This window comes from Symsagittifera roscoffensis, unplaced genomic scaffold (assembly GCF_963678635.1).
Source record: "Symsagittifera roscoffensis unplaced genomic scaffold, txSymRosc1.1 SCAFFOLD_322, whole genome shotgun sequence".
In the NCBI taxonomy this organism is placed as follows: Eukaryota; Metazoa; Xenacoelomorpha; order Acoela; family Convolutidae; genus Symsagittifera; species Symsagittifera roscoffensis.
Window position 1 is genome coordinate 52,258 of NW_026970724.1, and position 13,735 is coordinate 65,992.

The window sequence follows — 13,735 nt, forward strand, 5'->3', positions numbered from 1 at the left end:
ATCCATTTTTTCAATAGATCTGGTTTTAGCAGTTTCTGTTAATGTTATAACGGCTCGTTTAAAGTGTATTGCGTAAATTTGAGGACAAAACATATTTTTAATGGATATCGCTTTCAGTACGGATGGATTGTACAGTCAATTTATTTCCAAATTTAATTCTATCGACAATTTATTTTAACATCGATAAAAACTTCAACCAAAATCTCTCTTTAGTTGCCGCTTTGGGGTCATCCGAATGTTTTTAAGACTGTTTAAAAACATCAAACGATGCAAAATTTTTTCTTTTCGAATTTATAAAAGGCGTGGCGAGACGGAAGACTTAACTTGGTTCGCGTTTTGCCGGTTTCTGGCGAAGTAACCATATGTTAGAAAAGTGTAGCAGCCGCATGTGTCACATGTTCTTCGCCTGGTCATTCGGCTTGTAGATATGGGATGATCGCTCGCGTAAGTTTTATCGGGATACGTGATTGCGCCTCGCTAGAATGCCCACGGTTTAGGGAAAACTGCAGAGAGGATTGGGGCACTATGATACTGTTTAGAATGGTTAGTGGAGAAAACTTCTGAGGCAAGAATTGCATATCCTTTCTTCGTTGTATGTCAGTACAATTTGGTGATAATAAACTTTTGCATTTTTGAGCTAATGTGGTGTCGGTGTTTTTAGTTTATGTATTGTTATATGATTTCTAATGTTTTTCCACTTTTTTCTAATAATGGTCGACGAACGTACTTAGGACTCTTATATATGAATTGATTGTTTCGTAGTTTATTGGCAAACTCCACTATCAAACATCAAAACTTTAAGGACGGAGTAGTCTGTGTTTATATCAAAAATGAAATAAAGACATAGATATGTCACCAGCAAGAACGCAAAGTACTATGAAATCAACAGGATTTATTTTGTTTATGAAAAGTTGGTTTTAGCAGTTCTCTTTTGTCTACCTATGGTCTAAAACGCTTACATAATTGATGATTGCACGATAAATCCCTGGTTGAGGAAAATCAATAGATATGAAAACAGAATATCTTTTTTGGAAAATATTCAACTTTTTCAATCTTACACGTTGATATGCATGTAAGGATTCTAAAATTAACAAGAAAAATAAACCAACAAGGAACAGCTATACATCCTATAGAGCATTAAAATCACCAGGAAATCTTTGAACCTGCATTTTAGACAGATCAATTTTTGTAAAGCAGAACGCTTTGAAGTCCAAAAAACGATCAAATGTAGAACTAGCCATAATGATTTTGAGTTGGAAGTTACCGTGAGTCGGAGAATGAGGCAGGAAGTTGGTAGCATAAATCTTCCAAAACTCAAGGCCCAAAAACAACTCAAGATGAACTTTAGTCACAAAAAATTAGGTAATAACTAAAAGAATAAGAATACTAAAAAGATTTTTGAAGACTGAAAAGACCGAAATAATAATTTAAAAAATGTGTGTTTTTTTTTTACAATTTAGACATGTTGCTTTTGAGCGCCGTCTGATAAAAAGTATCTGAAAAGGACGTAGATTTTAGAAAAAAATATGGCAATCACGGTAAACTAAGTAAATGCGGCGTTGGTTTTAGTCAAAACACGACAAAATAAATCAAAAAGGAACTTTTCTAAATTTTGAAGAAAAAAAAATTTCTTGGATAATTTTTATCCTAAACATGGTTCACACTTTTTCCGATTTCTGGCGAAGTTACATGTGTTAGAGAAATTCAGCAGTCGCATTTCTTAAATATCCTTTGCTTGGTCATTCAGCTTGCACTTGATAGGGCACGATCGCTTACGTAAGTGTTATCGGGAGACATGCTTGCGCCTCGCTAGAATGCCCACGGTTTGGGAAAACCGCAGAAGTTTGGGGTGTTACTATGATACTGATTGGAATGGTTGTTGGAGAAAAACTCTGAAGCAAACATTGTTTCGTAGCTTTTGTTTCGTTTTGAATTTTTTTTTCGTAGCTGGTGAGTGCAACTTGTGGTTACAGCTCGTTTTCTAAGTTTTCTTGTTAATACTCGATGAAAGTACTGAGGATTTTTTTGTAGGTCATATTGAATTTTTTAAGGAAGTCCTAAAATTTTTCCACGCTCCATTTATTTTTTAGGCAAACTCCACCATCAACCATCAAAAATGTAAGCATAGAGTAGTCTGTTTATACCAAAAATGAATTGAAGGCATCAATAATTCACCATGGAGAACGCAAGCATTAAGAAATCAACTGGATTTCTTTTGTTCATAAAAATTTGATTTTTAAAGTTCTGTTTTATCTACTTTTGCTTGAAAATGTTTAAAAAACTGATGATCACATTATCAATTTCATAGTTGAGGCAAATAAATTTAATAGGAGAACAAAACTTTTAACCTGAAGTTATTTCAACTACCTCAATCTGACACGTTAATCTGCATGCGGTGATTTTAAATTTTTAAAAAAAATGAAACAAAAAGGAACAACTCAACATCTTTTAGAGTACTAACAACACCAGGACTGTATGCTTGGAGAACTTTGAACCTTCAGTTTAACCAAATCATTGGGGTTACTTCTATCTAAAACTCTCTTTTGTACAACAGAATGCATAAAAGACCTTTTTCGAGATCACAGACAAAAAAAACAGTTAAATGTAAAATAAGACAACATCGTTTTGAGTTTGAAAAATCCGTGAGTCAGAGGCGAGTCTCCTAGATTTGATGACATATAAACAACTCGAGATGAAACTTAGAATTATATTAAATAATCAAGAGCAAACCAATAACAATTTTGAAGCTTGGAAAGACTGAAACTTTAAAAACAATTTATTTCTTTCGGTTTTTTACAATTTTTTCTTAAATTCAAGTATGTCGTGTAATAACAAGATCTGAAAAAAAAACTTTAAAAAAGAAATATTTGACAATCAAAATTTGGGCAATAGTTTCCGTCAAAACACGAGAAAAAAAATAAATTAATTTTTGTTTTCATTTTCTTTTGCAGATTTTTCTTAAATCTTTTTTATTTCCAAGAGTTTGTATTTGATATAATAATATCTTATGTTCATTAATTATTAATAACAGTGGGCACCGGTTAAACAATTTTGTTAAACATATGAGCCCAGGGCTGTGCCAGCATGAACGTGCACTGTTGGTTATGTTTGATTTTTTACTAATTGAAACCGATAAGCATTTTGTGTGAATTAGTCACATGCACGGACAAAATTAGGCGCAATTTCAGGATTTTACTTTGTAAAATGCCAGTTGTGAATGCCCACTTTGAAGAAACTTTCCTTCGAAATTCAGTTAAGTTTTGACATAGACCAAGAAAAAATGATCAGTGCTACAAATTATTGGTTTCTTTGATTTACCAAATTTTTCCGGGTCTGAAACGGCCAGTTTGTCTCGTCTGTGTTAAATTTTAAACTTCACGTGAAAAAAAAAAAAGAAACGTCCGAATTTAGTTAACGTTTCACCTTGATTAATTCAGTTTTCTAGCTGAGAAGGTTCCACGTCACATGAACGATTTTTTCACTAAACTTAGTCAAAAATGAATTCACTATGATGCAAACCTTGTGCAGATGAGAAAAACCCAGATTACATTGGTAAATTTTCAGACCCAGATTATATTGGTAAGTTATTGAAGCGAGTTATTGCTAGATTCATGAGGCGTAGCTCGTATCAGTTTTACTTGGTCTGTGTAAAAATTTATTGAAGCTCGAATGAAATGTTGTCCAAAACGGACATTGAAAACTGACATTTTAGAGAGCTTAAATTTGCGCTTAATTTTGTCCACAAACGTAGTTGTTCTGTTGATGTGACTAACCACACAAAATCATTATCTGACATACTAAGTAAGACAATCAAACATAGCCAACAGAGAGTGGGAAAAGAGTCAATGAACGCAAATAAGCATAAAAAAAATTACTGACAATTTTAAACGAAAATCTCAATTTTCGTAGTTTGAAAGACAGATGGCCCGAGATTTTTCTGAAATTCTAGAATAAATTATGATTGAAACTGGATCATTAGGTAAACTTTCTATTTCACTGAAAAAACTCAAAACTTTTAAAACAAGAAGTCGAAACTAGAGTTTCTGACGTTTTTAAGCTCGTTTCAATAGGTTATTACACAAACAAAATGCCGCGCTCCCTCCCTAAAATTTTATGTTAATGGGGCCTTTAGAAAATTTTTTAGGGCTGATCGTTCAAAAATGAATTTTGTGAAACAGTATAAAAAAGGACCCTTTGGAAAACCTTGTCTTATGTGTTTCAAAATTGAGGGAGCTCCCATCGGCATTCTACTGGTCTCAGCTATAAATATTTGCACCACAACTCTAAAAAAATTATTATTGGTTAAAATTTTCAAAACAGCTACATGGTATTGGTAAATCATTTTTTGTTCCCACAAAATCCGACCGGGAAATCGAAATGTACATTTTTTTGACCATATAGAAACAGTTAAAAGACTATCTGATCATTAAACTAACCTGTATTATATCTCACTCTATGTTCCAGCAGTTCACAAAAATCTAACAGTGTACGGTTTACCATGAGCAATAGTTTACAGATTTAATTTATTATACAGCGGCATTTTCTTATTTGTATGTATACAAGTGCTTTCTTTTCAAGTTGCGCTTCGAACCGCAAGAGTTTTGTAATTGTTATAACGAGCTGCGTCTGCTCAGCTCGTCATAATAATTACAAAGATTTTGTGTGCGGTTTGATGTGCAACTTGAAAGAAAATCGAATATGTTCATAAACTTTTTCACATGTTTGTAACTGAAGATCTAACACTATCAAGTGTTTTCGTCGAAGACTCTATTCGCTCTATGAAAACTTTAACTGTATTTTTCCAGTAACAGCAATGCAAAAATTGTATCCACAAATGAAACTGCCGTCAAGCTCTCGTAAGCAGTGATGGAGGTTATGATTTCATCAAGATGACGCAATTGAAAGCTAAGCATGAGCATTTCCTGAACATCTGATCACGAAAAGAAAACTTTCAAATTGATGGATCTCTGTTTTCTGGTAGCCTTTGAGTCATTTGGAATTATTTATTGTTCCGACTTTCGTCAAAATATTTGTGCTCGGTTGGGTTTTTCGACTTTTTAACTAGCCATTTTTGACGGGATTTTTTTTTTATTATTCAAAAAGGTAATGTTGTCATGAATTCAAATTTGAAAAACGATATTTCACCTATGATCTTTTTTTGTGAGGTTATTGGAGTTTAAAGATAGATATTTTGGCCATTTTGGGACAATTAACGCGCGATATATATCGCGCCACTAACGCGTAAGCGGATATTTAACCCGTCTTAGAAATCGTTCCAAATTGGTTAAAGGAAGCATTTTTGCCATAATTGATTTGCTACTAGGAGCGAAATCTATCACTCTGAACTAAATGTGGCGTGTGTGGAGATGATTTTTTCAAAAATCTTAAAATATTAAAATAAAAAAATTGTATCTTTTTTTACATTTAATTTTTCATGTAATTTAATTTTTTGTACATTTAATTTTTCATGTTATTTACTGCTCTATAGACCTTAAAAGCCAGTCGGAACATTCAAGGCCTCGCGCTTATATGAGCAGTCTTGTCTAATTTAGTTATCAACTATCGTATTGTCTATCAAATTGTCTATAAAAGTTTTCTCATATAGCCACTATGAAAATTATCAGTGCTTGTATTGAAGAAATTTTTCAATGGTTTACGAATTCCGCCCAGATGCTGTAAAATAAACAACTTATATCAATAACAGGAAACATTAGATAACCAAAAGGTTCAATTAAATAGCAAAAAATCAATTTCAACATTTTTGATTATACAAAACCATCAATCAGGATCATACCGAATGTATATGCATAGTTAAAAAGTACCCGCACTGAAGTTCTATGGATAAAAAAACTCAAATCGGTTAGATTTGAGTTTTGTTGACAGTGTCTTTGAAAAGTTAAAAAAAATCAAATATATACTATTAAAAATGGATTATTTTGCTATTTCTTTATGGAGCATTGAAATCCATTGCAAATGATCATTAATCGAATATATTCACTCTTATAGATAAAAACGAGCAAACTCAATTATAGTAATTTTTCAACTTTATTGAGATGCAAACTTTAACGCACATAAAGTGTTTTCTACGTTTTAAGCTAAAGTGGCTGTACTTTAAGCTGTACTTGTTGTTCGGAAACTTTGGAGGGGAGAAGGGATTATAGTGGGACTGTTTTGCAGGGGATCGCGTGTCGATAAATGCATTTTTGTCCATAATCTTCCAAAACTGTTCTTTCTGATAATCTTCCAATCACTCCCCCTCCCCCACCTAAACTACCCCCAACACTAAACCAAACCCTCCACCCCTCCCCCGTGTTTCAATTGTGGTTCAGGTCAGAGGAGACAGACCATAGCGACAGACCATAGCCATATAACTTTTTAAAGCCCTCTTTCGGGACTCTTATACACATGTATCTTTTAATAATTTTCTCAATCAAATCTCTTTCTTTTTTAGTACATCTTGATCCCATATATCATAAAAACCCTCTCCCCGAACAGGACCACACGATCTCTTTGTTACACATTATGATTGTGAAGATCACCAACAAACAAAACTCATTTCACAAATATGCAATTAATCAGGTCACACAATGTGAATCTGAACCACAATATATTGAATCAACAAGTGTAATCGCCTCACTGTACACCAAAAGCCGAGCCACAACTCTATCAGGTTAGAAATTCACAGGGAGATTTTCTGAAAAGAGAGTACTTTGTTCACAAGTTTCAAATGGAAACAAGAATTAACTCGACCACGAATCGTTTTCTCAAGAAACATGAAAATTACTCTATCTTGACGCAGAGGATTGTAGAATAGCTTCAGTTTGGGGTGGGAATTGGTTCAGGTGAGGGGGGTTAATCAGGTCAATGTGTTGCTCAGGTCAATGTGTAAGTTATTGAAACGAGTTATTGCTAGATTCATGAGGCGTAGCTCGTATCAGTTTTACTTGGTCTGTGTAAAAATTTATTGAAGCTCGAATGAAATGTTGTCCAAAACGGACATTGAAAACTGACATTTTAGAGAGCTTAAATTTGCGCTTAATTTTGTCCACAAACGTAGTTGTTCTGTTGATGTGACTAACCACACAAAATCATTATCTGACATACTAAGTAAGACAATCAAACATAGCCAACAGAGAGTGGGAAAAGAGTCAATGAACGCAAATAAGCATAAAAAAAATTACTGACAATTTTAAACGAAAATCTCAATTTTCGTAGTTTGAAAGACAGATGGCCCGAGATTTTTCTGAAATTCTAGAATAAATTATGATTGAAACTGGATCATTAGGTAAACTTTCTATTTCACTGAAAAAACTCAAAACTTTTAAAACAAGAAGTCGAAACTAGAGTTTCTGACGTTTTTAAGCTCGTTTCAATAGGTTATTACACAAACAAAATGCCGCGCTCCCTCCCTAAAATTTTATGTTAATGGGGCCTTTAGAAAATTTTTTAGGGCTGATCGTTCAAAAATGAATTTTGTGAAACAGTATAAAAAAGGACCCTTTGGAAAACCTTGTCTTATGTGTTTCAAAATTGAGGGAGCTCCCATCGGCATTCTACTGGTCTCAGCTATAAATATTTGCACCACAACTCTAAAAAAATTATTATTGGTTAAAATTTTCAAAACAGCTACATGGTATTGGTAAATCATTTTTTGTTCCCACAAAATCCGACCGGGAAATCGAAATGTACATTTTTTTGACCATATAGAAACAGTTAAAAGACTATCTGATCATTAAACTAACCTGTATTATATCTCACTCTATGTTCCAGCAGTTCACAAAAATCTAACAGTGTACGGTTTACCATGAGCAATAGTTTACAGATTTAATTTATTATACAGCGGCATTTTCTTATTTGTATGTATACAAGTGCTTTCTTTTCAAGTTGCGCTTCGAACCGCAAGAGTTTTGTAATTGTTATAACGAGCTGCGTCTGCTCAGCTCGTCATAATAATTACAAAGATTTTGTGTGCGGTTTGATGTGCAACTTGAAAGAAAATCGAATATGTTCATAAACTTTTTCACATGTTTGTAACTGAAGATCTAACACTATCAAGTGTTTTCGTCGAAGACTCTATTCGCTCTATGAAAACTTTAACTGTATTTTTCCAGTAACAGCAATGCAAAAATTGTATCCACAAATGAAACTGCCGTCAAGCTCTCGTAAGCAGTGATGGAGGTTATGATTTCATCAAGATGACGCAATTGAAAGCTAAGCATGAGCATTTCCTGAACATCTGATCACGAAAAGAAAACTTTCAAATTGATGGATCTCTGTTTTCTGGTAGCCTTTGAGTCATTTGGAATTATTTATTGTTCCGACTTTCGTCAAAATATTTGTGCTCGGTTGGGTTTTTCGACTTTTTAACTAGCCATTTTTGACGGGATTTTTTTTTTATTATTCAAAAAGGTAATGTTGTCATGAATTCAAATTTGAAAAACGATATTTCACCTATGATCTTTTTTTGTGAGGTTATTGGAGTTTAAAGATAGATATTTTGGCCATTTTGGGACAATTAACGCGCGATATATATCGCGCCACTAACGCGTAAGCGGATATTTAACCCGTCTTAGAAATCGTTCCAAATTGGTTAAAGGAAGCATTTTTGCCATAATTGATTTGCTACTAGGAGCGAAATCTATCACTCTGAACTAAATGTGGCGTGTGTGGAGATGATTTTTTCAAAAATCTTAAAATATTAAAATAAAAAAATTGTATCTTTTTTTACATTTAATTTTTCATGTAATTTAATTTTTTGTACATTTAATTTTTCATGTTATTTACTGCTCTATAGACCTTAAAAGCCAGTCGGAACATTCAAGGCCTCGCGCTTATATGAGCAGTCTTGTCTAATTTAGTTATCAACTATCGTATTGTCTATCAAATTGTCTATAAAAGTTTTCTCATATAGCCACTATGAAAATTATCAGTGCTTGTATTGAAGAAATTTTTCAATGGTTTACGAATTCCGCCCAGATGCTGTAAAATAAACAACTTATATCAATAACAGGAAACATTAGATAACCAAAAGGTTCAATTAAATAGCAAAAAATCAATTTCAACATTTTTGATTATACAAAACCATCAATCAGGATCATACCGAATGTATATGCATAGTTAAAAAGTACCCGCACTGAAGTTCTATGGATAAAAAAACTCAAATCGGTTAGATTTGAGTTTTGTTGACAGTGTCTTTGAAAAGTTAAAAAAAATCAAATATATACTATTAAAAATGGATTATTTTGCTATTTCTTTATGGAGCATTGAAATCCATTGCAAATGATCATTAATCGAATATATTCACTCTTATAGATAAAAACGAGCAAACTCAATTATAGTAATTTTTCAACTTTATTGAGATGCAAACTTTAACGCACATAAAGTGTTTTCTACGTTTTAAGCTAAAGTGGCTGTACTTTAAGCTGTACTTGTTGTTCGGAAACTTTGGAGGGGAGAAGGGATTATAGTGGGACTGTTTTGCAGGGGATCGCGTGTCGATAAATGCATTTTTGTCCATAATCTTCCAAAACTGTTCTTTCTGATAATCTTCCAATCACTCCCCCTCCCCCACCTAAACTACCCCCAACACTAAACCAAACCCTCCACCCCTCCCCCGTGTTTCAATTGTGGTTCAGGTCAGAGGAGACAGACCATAGCGACAGACCATAGCCATATAACTTTTTAAAGCCCTCTTTCGGGACTCTTATACACATGTATCTTTTAATAATTTTCTCAATCAAATCTCTTTCTTTTTTAGTACATCTTGATCCCATATATCATAAAAACCCTCTCCCCGAACAGGACCACACGATCTCTTTGTTACACATTATGATTGTGAAGATCACCAACAAACAAAACTCATTTCACAAATATGCAATTAATCAGGTCACACAATGTGAATCTGAACCACAATATATTGAATCAACAAGTGTAATCGCCTCACTGTACACCAAAAGCCGAGCCACAACTCTATCAGGTTAGAAATTCACAGGGAGATTTTCTGAAAAGAGAGTACTTTGTTCACAAGTTTCAAATGGAAACAAGAATTAACTCGACCACGAATCGTTTTCTCAAGAAACATGAAAATTACTCTATCTTGACGCAGAGGATTGTAGAATAGCTTCAGTTTGGGGTGGGAATTGGTTCAGGTGAGGGGGGTTGCTCAGGTCAATGTGTTGCTCAGGTCAATGTGTAAGTTATTGAAACGAGTTATTGCTAGATTCATGAGGCGTAGCTCGTATCAGTTTTACTTGGTCTGTGTAAAAATTTATTGAAGCTCGAAGGAAATGTTGTCCAAAACGGACATTGAAAACTGACATTTTAGAGAGCTTGAATTTGCGCTTAATTTTGTCCACAAACGTATTTGTTCTGTTGATGTGACTAACCACACGAAATCGTTATCTGACATACTAAGTAAGACAATCAAAAATAGCCAACAGAGAGTGGGAAAAGAGTCAATGAACGCAAATAAGCATAAAAAAAATTACTGACAATTTTAAACGAAAATCTCAATTTTCGAAATTTGAAAGACAGATGGCCCGAGATTTTTCTGAAATTCTAGAATAAATTATGATTGAAACTGGATCATTAGGTAAACTTTCTATTTCACTGAAAAAACTCAAAACTTTTAAAACAAGAAGTCGAAACAAGAGTTTCTGACGTTTTTAAGCTCGTTTCAATAGGTTATTACAAAAACAAAATGCCGCGCTCCCTCCCTAAAATTTTATGTTAATGGGGCCTTTAGAAAATTTTTTAGGGCTGGTCGTTCAAAAATGAATTTTGTGAAACAGTATAAAAAACGACCCTTTGGAAAACCTTGTCTTATGTGTTTCAAAATTGAGGGAGCTCCCATCGGCATTCTACTGGTCTCAGCTATAAATATTTGCACCACAACTCTAAAAAAATTATTATTGGTTAAAATTTTCAAAACAGCTACCTGGTATTGATAAATCATTTTTTGTTCCCACAAAATCCGACCGGGAAATCGAAATGTACATTTTTTTGACCATATAGAAACAGTTAAAAGACTATCTGATCATTAAACTAACCTGTATTATATCTCACTCTTTGTTCCAGCAGTTCACAAAAAGACAAAAATCTAACAGTGTACGGTTTACCATGAGCAATAGTTTACAGATTTAATTTATTATACAGCGGCATTTTCTTATTTGTATGTATACAAGTGCTTTCTTTTCAAGTTGCGCTTCGAACCGCAAGAGTTTTGTAATTGTTATAACGAGCTGCGTCTGCTCAGCTCGGTATAATAATTACAAAGATTTTGTGTGCGGTTTGATGTGCAACTTGAAAGAAAATCGAATATGTTCATAAACTTTTTCACATGTTTGTAACTGAAGATCTAACACTATCAAGTGTTTTCGTCGAAGTCTCTATTCGCTCTATGAAAACTTTAACTTTATTTTTCCAGTAACAGCAATGCAAAAATTGTTCCCACAAATGAAACTGCCGTCAAGCTCTCGTAAGCAGTGATGGAGGTTATGATTTCAACAAGATGACGCAATTGAAAGCTAAGCATGGTCTCAACTTGTTTAGGCCAAAACTTTATCTCAAAAACATCATGAAACAAAATGGGCAAAAGACAACCAGATAAATTAAAAAATATCAATTATGTATCAGTTTAACAGAATGAAATCAGAGTAACCAAAATATACTTCACGTTAAGAATTATTTTGAATTTCATTACCTCAGAATTGACGTTGAACAAAATGTTCAATAAGACAGAAGTTTTTGTTCGTGAATTAGCGATTTCATTTGATTTAATATATTAAGAAATTTTGAAGTAGCAGGGAAAAATAGAGTTTTGTACTACTAGCAATACCAAACAAACATACACGTCAGGCAACCAGACTTGAAATAAATCATTAAAGACGAAAACAAAAATTCTTAACTACCCCATCAAAAAAAATTTACAGCTTTTCAAACAGCTTTTCTACCAGCGTTTGAAAAAATAAGCATTTTTTATCGAGCACTAACTTTTATTGAGCCGAAACAAAAAACGTGTCGAAAGACTTTCAGCTACATTTTGTGACTTCAAAAATTTTTTTTTACGATCTACACCCTCCGGATACACCACAAACCTACAAAAAATTGTTTCCCTCTTGAAGACGTAAAGTTAATTTGATGGTCGTCTATTTGATGGTTTTTGTTTATTGAATCTATTAAATTATGAAGTTCTTGTATTGCGGTTGTTTTTCATTCTGAGACTGCGTTTCTTCGTTTTGAAAATTTTGTCCTAATAATTTGTTTTTCTTTGTTAATTATTTTCTTTCTTAGTGTTTGTCTTTTTGTTCTTATGTATCCTACTGATTGTCTGTGCGGTGTGATTACGAGGTCGTATTTGTCTTCGTTAGTTAAACAATTGTGTGTTATGATTGTTTGTTTGTTTCCTAAATTGTCTCTTGACATAAGGCTTAGGATGATGGATGCAAAATCTGGATTAGTGATTCTAATGCCTTAAACTGTTAGTTCTTACGATTTTTTGTGGTAAGCTTAACTTGGGTCGTTTATTTGGGTTGGAGAGAAAAGCATATATCTGTCATGAAATGCATTTGGTAGTCTGATTTCTATTGTCTAGATTCCATATTGTGATGTGAGACTACATATATTTTTGAGATAGGGATCGAAAAGTTGTCTTTTGATTTTTACATTGGAAATTCATTTGTGCACGGGCTTTCTCCTTTTTCGAATAAAATTATTTTTAAATTTTGACAAAATTCTACTTGTCCTCGAGATTTGGTTAATGGAGATATTAAAAATGGAAGTACTGAATTTTCGGGTTTACCATCATTTTGAATCGTTTTTGTGTTGTATTACTGTTAATGTGTAATTTTCAATGTGTCTTATTGGTTGATTCCAATTGTACAAACGTATTGGTTTGTTTGTGTAGTAATTTTTTATTTTACGTTTACTTTTTACTGATGCTGGTGACGTGGTTTCTGAATCAGTGAAATTCAGTTGGTCGTCAATTTGGTGATTTTTGTTTATTGAGTCTTTTAAATTGTGAAGTTCTGGTATTGCGGTTGTTTCTGATTCTGAGACTGCGTTTCGTCGTTTTGAAAATCTTTTCCTAATAATTAGTTTTCGTTTGTTAAGTATTTTCTTTCTTAGTGTTTGTCTTTTTGTTCTTATATATCCTACTGGTTGTCTGTGTGGTGTGATTAGGAGGTCGTATTTGTCATCGTTAATTTATCAATTGTGTATATGATTGTGTGTTTGTTTCCTAAATTTTCTCTTGACATAAGGTTTAGGATGGTTGATGGATGCAAAACTGGATTAGTGATTCTAATGCCTTAAACTGTTAGTTCCTACAAACAGCTTGTGGTTGGCTTAACTTGGGTCGTATATTTGAGTTGGAGAGAAAAGCGTTTATCGATATCTGAGAATGATTTGTTACTTTCTCGTGACTAATTCTAAGTTAAGATAGACCTACCTAATCTTACTTAGCGGTGTGATTACGAGGTCGTATTTTTCATCGTTAATTAAACAATTGTGTATTATGATTGTTTGTTTGTTTCCTAAATTATCTCTTGACATAAATTTTAGGATGATGGATGCAAAATCTGGATTAGTGAGTCTAATGCCTTGAACTGTTAGTTCATACAGTTTTTCTGTGGTTAGCTTAACTTGGGTCGTATATTTGGGTTGGAGAGAAAAGTGTACATCGATATCTGAGAATGATTTGTACTTTCTCGTGACTAATTCTAAGTTAAGATAGACC

The 13,735-nt window shown here is 33.3% G+C and overlaps 1 protein-coding gene across 2 annotated transcripts in view; it reads right to left on the bottom strand.

Moving 5' to 3' along the window:
- LOC134855930 (3-oxoacyl-[acyl-carrier-protein] reductase FabG-like) overlaps positions 1 to 11,194 on the bottom strand; it is a 38,593-nt gene extending 27,399 nt beyond the window's left edge. The window contains exon 1 of one of the 2 annotated variants that reach the window (XM_063872310.1): positions 11,049 to 11,194. The gene's annotated coding sequence lies outside the window, so the exon portion shown is untranslated. Of the gene's footprint in view, positions 1 to 4,436; positions 4,586 to 11,048 lie in introns of those variants that run through there. The other variant, XM_063872312.1, reaches the window with a different exon arrangement.
- Positions 11,195 to 13,735: the final 2,541 nt, after the last annotated feature.